Source organism: Oryzias latipes, chromosome 2 (assembly GCF_053564925.1).
Source record: "Oryzias latipes strain Hd-rR chromosome 2, Olatipes_Hd-rR_3.1".
Classification (NCBI taxonomy): Eukaryota; Metazoa; Chordata; class Actinopteri; order Beloniformes; family Adrianichthyidae; genus Oryzias; species Oryzias latipes.
In genome coordinates, this window is record NC_136238.1 from 18,476,178 (window position 1) to 18,487,230 (window position 11,053).

The following is an 11,053-nucleotide window of genomic DNA, read 5'->3' on the forward strand; positions in this document are numbered from 1 at the left end:
GTTCTGAAGCTGTGATTTATTTACCAGACTAAAGAAAATATAATAAAACATGTCTGCTATTGTTATTGAGCGTCATACCACTGTAAACTGTGGGTCACTATCATTTTTTTCTGTTTTTATCTTGCTCCTAAAGCTTTTAGAAGAATTTTTTCTACATGAAAAGTCACATTTTGTTATTTTATAAGAGAGCAGTCATAGTTTTGTGTCATATCTATAATTATAAACAATGTTAGAATTTACCCAGCTCCAACTTTTCTTTCAGTTTCTGTGGTTCTTAAATGTGGCCACAAGGTGGAGCTGTCAACCAAAGAGTTAAAATTCAGCTTTTACATATTTAGTTCTGTTGTTAGAAATTCCAGAAGAATAGAAACAGGTTTTAATTAACCTTCTAGAGGAACCTTGAAGATGGATCTTGTTTCTTTTGCAAGTAATTTCAAAGCCGATGCTTATTATTGTTAATAATAATTATAATGATAATAATAATACATTTTATTTATATGGCGTCTTTCTGGGGCCTGTTTCAGAAAGGAGGTTAAGTGTAAACTCTGAGTGCATTAACCCTGAAATCAGGGAAACCCTGGGTTTTCCGTTTCAGAATGGGAGGTTTGTTAAACCAGAGAAAGCAGAGTAAGTCAAACCCGTTTCTGAAAGAGAGGTAACTTCTACTCGGAGTCAGTGTCCATGGTTACTTACGCTGTGAACCTAACCTGGTCAGGAGCAGGTTTTATTCTCCAAACTCGAAGTTTCTGCTGGTCCCCTCCCCTTTTTAAAGACGAACGACGTATTTTTCGCTTTAACCTTCATTGCCCACATTTCCGTCACACAGAGACGGTCTACGTGACAAGAATGGCTTGTCCTTTTTTAGAGGACCCAATAGACGAGGAGGCTGCATTAATTCATAGAGAATTACATTTACGTCGTGAGAGGATTTTGAGAAGACTCAATTTCTTTTTCACTTTTAACTGCTGCCATGTTATTTTAATTCCTGCAGGATTGCATCTACATGGAAATGAAATCAGGGACATTGAATTAGATTAATGTAACAATTACTTTATGGAAACACAATTTGCTAGCACTGCTTACTTTCTTAATCCCATATAAACCTATACCACTTGATCAATACAAGGGTAGTGTTGCAGCGTGTGTGTGCTGAGCGGGGTGCGAGCCACGAGAGACAAGGGGAGGGGCGATTGCAGGTGCAGATGGGGGGGGGGGGGGTGAGCACGGAGCAGAGGTGTGTGCGGGGAATATATTGTGTGTTCGGAGGACGGAGCACTTAGTTAAATAAAGAGATGGTGTCATTCCCAGAATAACTGTTTTGGAGTCATTCTTAATCCGCTCTGGAGGCTGAGGGTTTCCAACGGGAAGTGAACCCCGAAGGAGAATTCCCTTCGGCCCTGAAGGAAATCTCCCCTGCGCTTCTGACCACGGTCGGTCGGAAAGACGAGAGAAAAGAAAGGAGAAGTCTTCGCGCAGCGAAAGGTTCAACAGTAGACAAAAGTTCACTTTTAAAAACACAATTGCATGTATTAATATTAAACTGACCAACGTTTGCAAGAGGGGAAGGTTAACATAAAAGTCCTCTAAACATTACCGACGTTAAATGCATTTTTCCCCAGATTGGTTCTGTACACTATGCAGCATTTTATGCATTTACACCAGGAATAACACTTCAAAAGTACTCCTAAATATCACCATTTTTTATTTCACACCGTACGCTATTTAAAAAGTTATTACAGCCAATATTTTATAACAATGATTTAAATGCAAACTTAGGCATTAACTTGAGCAGCTATGTTTTCCCACGCTAACTGTCTCTGTTTTGCAGATGCAGCGGTGTTGCTTTTCTTCTGGAATATGTGCTCATATTCACTGTAACTCTGCAGCAGCACGTCAAGTTCAGCTGGCGAAAAATACGCAGACCTCTTTTTTTCCACAGTTGCCATGGTGACTCGTGATATCTGCGCTCCATTGATAATGGCTTCTTATAGTCGCGGTGCTCACGCTCACCTCCGAATCAGTCCACTCAGAGTTGATTGACCTAACTCGGATCAGCTTCTCTGAAACAGAAAACTCAGAGTTGTTAATCTCCCGATTGACCAACTCAGAGTTCAGGTTCAACCTCAGAGTTGGTCGAACCTCCTTTCTGAAACAGGCCCCTGGACACCTAAATTAGCCTGTTACGTTCCAGGACGTTTTTCTTTGTGTGGTTTTCTTTTTGTGTCTTGCAAATGTCAGTGTTCAGGTGCCGGGCTGCGATTGGTGTGATGCTTCAACACCAGGAGTGGATTGGCTGCCAGAAGTCACACCTGGAATCACACCTGCTATAAAACGAACCAGGAAGAAGACCAAAGGAGGCTCATTTGACATCTCCCACCTCTCCCAAAACCAGCTATATGGAGTTTAGAGATGTAGGAGTGGACTGCCATTTACTTTGACTCATGTTTTCTCGTGTTTATGTTATGTTATGTTAGGGAGGTAAGTTCTTGTCTTTTGGTTTATGTTGTTTTATTAAGTAAGATTTGGGTTCTTGTTAGGTAGGCCAATTTTTGTTTGTTATTTTGGCCTGGGTCCACTCTGAAGTAAATACTCTAGCTCTAATGTTTCAATCAAAATAAAATCTCTTAACCTGCTTTAAGTGTGCTGCCTTTTGAGACTGGAGGGAGATGGGGCTTCATTTTTGTGTTGCGTCCTTTTTGGGCCACTAGATGGGGGGGGGGGGGGGGGGGGGGGCGTAACATAGCCTTATAGGTACAAAGCAATCATAAAACACATTTACAGTAATAAAATAATAGTTAAATTCATCAAATAAAAAGATGATTGGAAATGTTCAGATATCTTTCAGACATATCAAAAACATAACAAAGGTTCTCCATGAAGACTAAGATGTTGTAGAGCAGAAGTTTGCAACCTGCGGCCCTGGAGCCGCATGTGGCTCTTTTACCCCTCCATTGTGGCTCTCTGGTTACTGGTACAGTAGAAAAAAAGTAATACAATTCAAACTTTATTTAACTGATTCACAAATAGCTGAAGGACAGGAGGTATTACAAGTCAAACTAAAACATTTCAAAAGATTTTAGTGTGACGTGTCCTACAGAAAATCAATTCGAGGTCAGTAACCAACTAGAATTAAGGTTACTGGATCATAAGGCAGATTTTTTGTTTTTGAACATATTTAAGGATTTTAAATTGGCCTTATGGTAGGGAAAAATATGGTAAGGGTCACCTAATTACCTCTCATTTAACAATGATTTACAAACTTCCTACTGAGTTGCACCAAAAAATGTAGAATAAACTTTTTTTTTTAATCCCTGCTGACATTACACTACCTACAGCTGCATTTGCTGCATTAAGATGATCCTATGTGGCATGGGGTGCCTTTTATTTTGAAAGGAAGTCATGTGAACCATTGCCAAAAGTTATAAACTAATTCATTTTTTAAAGAAAAAAAAACCTTTAAGATGAATCATCATAGAAGCAATAACATGAATTTAAATCAGTGTCTTATGTTTTTTAAAGGGTTAAGTCAGACTTTGTGGCTCTTTCTGGGTTGTTGACAATGAAAAATCAACCCGAAAGGTTCTTTAAGTGTTGAAAGTTGCAGACCCCTGATCTAGACACAGAGTGTTTAAGATATATATATATATATATATCTATATATATATATATAGATATATATATTCATTTATGCCTTAAGGAGGTAAGACAGGCTTTGACCAGTTTATAAACTAGAGGGTTTCTGTGGGATGGGCGTGTGGCCTGATCCAAATCTCTGCTGGGACCTTGTGCATGTATGCTTTCCAGCTTCCTCCCACAGTCCAAAAACATGCTTAATGCTAAATTGTCACTAACTTGGCAGTGATTGTGTGGCCCTGCAACAGATTAGTGGCCTGTTCTACACAAATGTAGTTTGATGAGGAGGTTTAAATAGCTATTTTAAGTCCAGTTAAGCATACAATAATCATCAGCCCTAATGTTAGTGATCCCTAAGTAGCCAGGTTTGACCTCCAAAGAGGCTTTTTGTTTTAGTGTCTTCAGAGGCCGAACATTAGAGGTTCAGTGATTCATTTGAACATTTCGATTCATTTCATAATTTGTGGTTTCTGAGGAGGACATTTCCTTAAATATGTAGAAAGAACAAACAATTTGTTCTTCCCACAGCTGGGAGCTGTCAGACTACAAGAGGCGAACAAGTGTCTCTATTGTCTCCAAGATGCAGCTCAGGGTTCGTCCTTAAGGAAGAATCTCAAAATGATATGCTTGTTACTTTTATCATTAATATGTCTCCAAACAGGGAGAAAGGCAGGAGAAAGTCTGTGTGCAGGTCCAGAGCCATAACACTTGTGACCTCTGGTCTGCAGAGATGCAGCAGCGGAATGGCGTTGGGGGCGGTGCTGAGGCTTTAACAGGAAACATTGGGCATGTAGTCCACCATCTAACAAATAGGGATTTATGAAGTTCTGATGGATTTGTGCTGACATTTCTTGAGACTTTAAAATGCTAAACACATAGTTTACCACGGCATTGTGTAACCTCTGACCTCTGGCTGCACACAAATGTCTCTATTGCCTGTCATTGCCAAGTTTCATGACTTTGCGTCTGACTCTAGAGCCAAAAACATCACTGTTGCTGGTTTTTCCCGTCTCTGACTTTGCAGCAATAGGTTCTGCTTTCATTAGACGCAATTACAATAGTTTATTGGAAAGGGAAGGACCGGATTTTGACACCAGGCGTCACTGAGCCCACTGAGCATGCTCAGTGCTCTACCAGTGCCAACCCCAATTGGATCCAGGCCATGGAGACTAATAGTGCTCACACACCTGGTGTTGTTTTTGGCTTTTCATCTGATCAGGATAAGAATTCAGGTGAATGTGGTTTTTAGGTGGAATGATAACAAGGCTAAAGCTGGCAGAACGGAACGCTCTCAATCATCTCAATCATCACAGCGAAACTTCAGCTCTGTTAACGTGACATCTGTGTGGTTTTCCTCCGATACACTCCGTCAACAAACACGTCCCCCATCCACCTTTCCTTCAGAGATTTTGGTATTTCTTTCTACAACATAATAGCTTTTAAAACCTATCTTCTGTCATAAGGGTAAGCTTTCAAAGTCAGATCTGAGATAAAGTTTTAGGACCCTTTGACTGAAGCTTTGGGATTTTCAAAGAATTAGAAGATCAGCGAAGTTCACTTGAGGACATGCTTCTGCGACAGACCGGCGACCTGTCCAGGCTGTCCCCTGCCTTTGCCCACAAGGCATTTGTCAGACGCATGACCCCAAAAGGGTCAAAATGGGTTTAGAAGATGATTTTATGAAATTTATCTTTTTACTTTCTAGTAATATTTTAGATTTTATTTCAGTTTTTTCTACTACTGCATTTTCTGACATATAAGGTGAACTTCAAAACCTTGATTTTTTTTCAAAGAGCAAAAGTGCGCCTCATACTCCGGAGCCCTTTATATATGGAATAATTCTGGTTGTTATTTTTACGAGTTCCAAACAATTTTGGATATTATTTTGAACATGCTAACGCGACAAGCGTGTAGAGGTGTCAGACTGTTTTTCTTTTTTTACGTGTTACTAACAATGTTGTAAGTTAGCGTAGTCACAATGACACTTGTTTTAGGGGTATCAGTCTGTTTTTTTTTATCAGTCTGTTTTTTTAGGTATTGCAAATTAAGTTTAAGAAACAAGATGCAAAGAAAGTGTGACTCACTGACAGACTTCCTCTGACTCTTTTGTCTTGGTGAATGTGTTTTATAGTTTGGTGCGCCTTATATATGACATTACTGTGAAAATAGGCCATCCAATCACGGTGCATCTACAGCCTTTAGTGCAGAAAATATGGTAAGTACAAATCTGGTACCTCTAAAAGTCAGAATTTTAACGGTTGTCAGGCTAGATTAGACTTGGGTTGTATTTGAGGAGCAAAAGTTGCATTGGTGCTGAACAAGACCTTCAAAAAAATAGGTTAGACTTCTGAGGATCATTGATGGATTCAGATTTAAGGAAAAACAACACATGCTTCCAGGGATCCTTCCATTTCCTTCAAAATATTTCAGAATATAACAAATTTTCGGAGCTGTAAACAAGATTGTATGTGAATGGAATAAATTTAGTTGTTAAATGATTTGTTTTTTAGCACTCAGATGATGTTTAAGCGTGCTTTGCCCAGACTTTGACAGCTTTGGAGGAGGTTTTTCTAAAGTGGTGGACAACACAAACTCATTTCAGGAATAGAAAAACAATTTAAAAATGTTCCTAGTTCAGGTTTGTGTAGACACTAAATGAATAACTTAAAATAATATATAAATGAATACAATATAATGAATAAAAAATAAAATAAATAAATGAATAACTACTAAATGAATAAAATAAATGAATAACTAATAAACAGGCGGCAGAGCAGGTCGTCCAAACACCGAAGGGTTGGCGGATTGATCCCCGCTCTCTCCAGCCAGCTGTCGCCCCCGAGCACGGACAGTCTGCAGCTCACCGCTCCCCCCAAGGGATGGGTTAAAGTGCAGAGAACAATTTCCCCATTGTGGGATAAATAAAAGTAAATTAAAAAAAAAAATAAAAAATGCAAAACTGGACGGAAATGCAATGTTTACACTGAGCCCTCAACTATTTTTCACAAGAACTCATACAAATGGATTTTTAAATTCCAGTGATGATAAAAAAAAATGTAGAAATATAAACCATCTTCCAACATAAAGTGGGTACTTGCTGAAAAGAATGTAAAGTTTATAAAGGATCATAACATCTCAATTCTGGTGAAAGCATTTCTTTTAACTTTCCACAGTTCAAACCTAAAGGTTGCAGCTTCCTGCTTGCTGGCCTTTATGGAGTCCACGTCAGATGGATTTACCAATAAAATGATGTCTATGGCAAAAATGTTCAGGTTTGCCACAAACTAACACTGACAAGCCAAAGCTGAGGCTAGCATGCTAACATGGTAATGCTGACATTTTCAAAAGTAGGCTAAAATAGCAGCCGTGATTCAACGAAGAGATCAAAACAATGTTTAAGGAGGAACTGAGTCTAGTAAACACATTACTTTTAAGGTTAAAAAAACATGCAACTGTTTAACAAAAACATCAACCACCCATGTTTTCTGGAGTACAAGTCGCAGGAGGTAAAAAATGTATAATGAAGAAGGAAAAAAAAAACATTTTAAAGTCAAAAGGCCGGAAGCTGCATTAACACCAAACACATTTCAGGCGTCACTGGTGACCTGTTCAGGGTGTATCTGCCCAACAGCAGCTGGGATAGGCTCCAGCAACCCTGTGACCCCTGGCAGTGACTCAGATTAGGAAAATGAATGGATGGAGGGAGGGATGGATGGATGGATGGACGAAAATACTTCTAGCATGTTTGTGACCAAAAAGAAAGAAAACACATTTTCATAAAATCTTGACTGGATCTTTTCTTTTTGAAGCTTAGGCCCCTTGTTGCATTTCTTCCTTCTGTCATTTAAAAAAGCAGAAATATGACTTATTCTTATCCTTTGTTAAAAACAATTGGAATTAAATATTGCATTAGTTTATTGATTTCATCCTGGTGTTTTATTGGTATCCATCCATTTTCTAAACCAGCTGGAGCCCTTTTTGGATCACGGCTTTGCTGGAGCCAATCTCAGCCACTGTTAGATGATGAAGGTGGAATACACCCTTGATCGGGTGCTGGTCTGTTGTGGGGCCACATCCGCTCATGCACATCCACACCTAGGGAGAGTCACCAATTATCCACGTTTTTGGACTGTGGGAGGAAGATGGAGTGTCTGGACGAAACCCACACATGCACAAGGAAAACATACAAAGTCCACACAGAAGGATCCTAGCTGGACCTCCTCACTGTGAGGCTAGAATGCTTACAATTACAATTACACCACTGTGCAGCTTGTTCTGTTCATTTTTACTAGCTTTATGTATGTTCTAATAACTTTGCACCCCCTGGTGTTATGGAGGTCTGACTACAGAAAAACCCCTAGAGCTCCTCTTTTTGTTTCAATCTTCTTTTCAACTCACCAATGTCTTGTACTTGACTCGTCTGATTTTGAATCCTTTAAGATTCCAAGCAAACAATTGTCTCTCATTTACATGATTTCTCATTGTTCTCTCTCTCTCTCTCTTCTTCTCTCTCTATCTATCTCTCTGCCCCCCCCCCCCACCTTTGCAGGATGCTGCAGGTGAAACTACAAAGTAGAAAAAGTAAAAGCTGATCATTCTAAACTAACAGAATAGTATGATGTTGGAGGTCAAAAAGCCTTCATGTGACCCGAATGGTCTTCACAGGAAAGACTTTGGAAATTCTTGGAGACATTCCCAACCTGAGCCATAAAAGAAGTGCTGCAGTAGAGATTCAAGCCTGGATGTAAGCAAAGTGGAGTAACTGGCCGTGAGAACACTGCACTTTGGAGACCTGCATGAATAAACAGCCTCCTCGCCGCCGAGATACAGGCTGTCACTCCTCCACAAACCCTCCCTTCTAAACTCTGTCTAAATAGAGGTTGAAATAACATTAAAACCGGCGCGCCAGCTGGATATGCAGATACAGGCCGACATGACCTGCTGCTGTGTTCACGTACGTTATTGTTGAATCCAGATCTGTGGTCCGTCGGCTGTCTCAAACCAAAGTGTCAGATTGTAAATGTGTGTGTGGTTCCACAACACAAACCTGAACGAGAGCACAGAGAGCAGGACTCGATTTCTGATGGAGCAAATTTACAAATGGGGCAGAACGTGGACGAGCACGAAGCCCTTATTGGAGTTAATCCATTGTCATGTTGCTCCAGTTTCGATATCAAGCCTTTTAGTTAACTTCTCACTTAAAGAACGCCTTTTATTTGAAAAGGAAATCAATTTTAACAGCAAATGTTTCCGCAAAACTTTGTTAGACGCTTGTGACTCAAACAAGCATGGATTGCATTTCTCGTGTCAAACAGTGAGTCTGTTGGATGTCATCCTATCCATTCATTTTTTTTAAGTTTAAAACTTAAAAATGCTTATTTTTCCACCCCACCCCCCAGACTGTGGCTGTGTAAGAAGTAATGGATGCATGCCAGAAAACCATTAATCTGTCGAAGACTAAAGGGGATGCAATAGTCTGGAAACCACATCTTATAGACCTGTAGCGTTTTTCCAAGAGTCCTCTTTTAGGCTTTCTTAGTTAGAACTTCAAATTATGTTTTATTTTAATACAAAATACAGAAAAACAATTTTAAAAATACAGCTGTTATTCCTAAAAATTAATATTACAATTTAATAAAACTGAGGGCTCTTTTTGTCTGAAAAATACAAAAAACTATGAAAAGCTTTAGAAATACCAGAATATTCATCATTCAAAATACAAAAAATGCTTTTTTGTGAGTTCTTCAGGCCTGCAGAACAACATTTTCAAAGCCTCAAAAGAAAACAAACAAGAGAGCCAGAGAGCTTCTTATCTTTCGCGTACCTAAAAGCTTTTAAATGAAAACAAATGAAATGGTTTACAGAGTTAAATAACTTACCAAAACGAAAATAGATATGCATAAAACTGTTTTGGATTTTGGGAATTTTTTTTGTTTTGTTACTTTGGTTATGTATTAATAATATTATCTCACCTTTGAAAGATTTTTTTGCACATTTAAGTGGAAATAAATAAATCCGATAAATTTGAGATGAAATGCAAAATTTGACGTTTTTTGCATTTCGGAGTGAAATCAATCATAAGTTACTCATTTTGAGAGATGTTTCTTGCTGTGGGTAAAATGTTAGTGAAATGAATTGGCTCCTAAGCTCAGATGCGGGTTCAAACCCTTAGCAGCTATAGGTTCAAGTACCGACAGAACAGACACCCCTCTTTACAATTTCAACTAGCAAAATAAACACCCAGATTTTTTTTAAAATAATTTAACATTTTTGCAATTATTCTGTTCATACTTGTTCAGTCCTATTATACAAGAAACTAAAATAATGCACTTCTATATCCCCATAAAAAAGAGTGACGTTCTGGAGCTTAAACACACAAATCTAAGCAGCCATGATGATACATTTATATATAAATCCTGTCATTTTACATTTTGACATGTAACCCTTGTGCTATTCCAAGCACTTTAACATTGGGAGTGGGTCATCTAGACCCACTAGACAGTGCGCTGAACCTTTTTCCTTCAATGATTTGTGATCTTCACTGGTGTCCATGGATTACATGAAATCTTCTCCATCTTTATCCACCTTTGTCATGGTAGGGAGAACACATCAATGGTCATCTTGACCCCATAGGATAGCACAAGGGTTAAGTTCCTTATAAAGGAAAATCTAAACCACATGTGTCAAACTCAAGGCCCGCGGGCCAAATGTGGCCCTCCATGTCACTTTATGTGGCCCGCGAGAGCATACAGGTTTTGGTGTGTATTTATTCATATCTAGGGGGAATCTGACTTGAAATATCGGATTGGACATTACAGTTTTTCTCAGTCGCTTTAGTACAATTCTCAGATCAGAATTGAAGTTTGCAAATACGTGTGTGCATTTCTCAAAACAATTTGTACAAACAGCAAAACACTATGGATTTCTTGCAAAAGCCTGTAACGTGCTCAAAATCTTTAATTCATATCTCAAAACTAAGTCTTTATGTCATTGAACATGTCAGTGCCATCAAAATGTCAAGTCCTTGTGTCATTGTCTACGAACAAGACAGTCAAATTACTTAGTCATGTTGTCAATATAACTGTGTCCTTTAGAGGGAGGTTCTGATGTAAACTATGGCTAAAGTTTTGATGACAATTATTGTAAAATGTAAGTTACACCTTTTTTGTTTGATTGCAAGAGACTGGACAAGATTCACATTTACACTTTTATTGTTCATATTGTAATTTGTTGACAGACCATGTCATACCAACATAGAAAAAACCCACTGCAAACAGTAACACAAAGGGAAAAAAAGATAGGACAATATTCTGTACAACAGTACAGGCAGTGCAGTAGCAATTGGTGTGGTCTTCCTACACCTCTTGTCGTTCCTGTAAGTTAGGCCACAAATTTTCATCCACATCACAGAGAATATCCT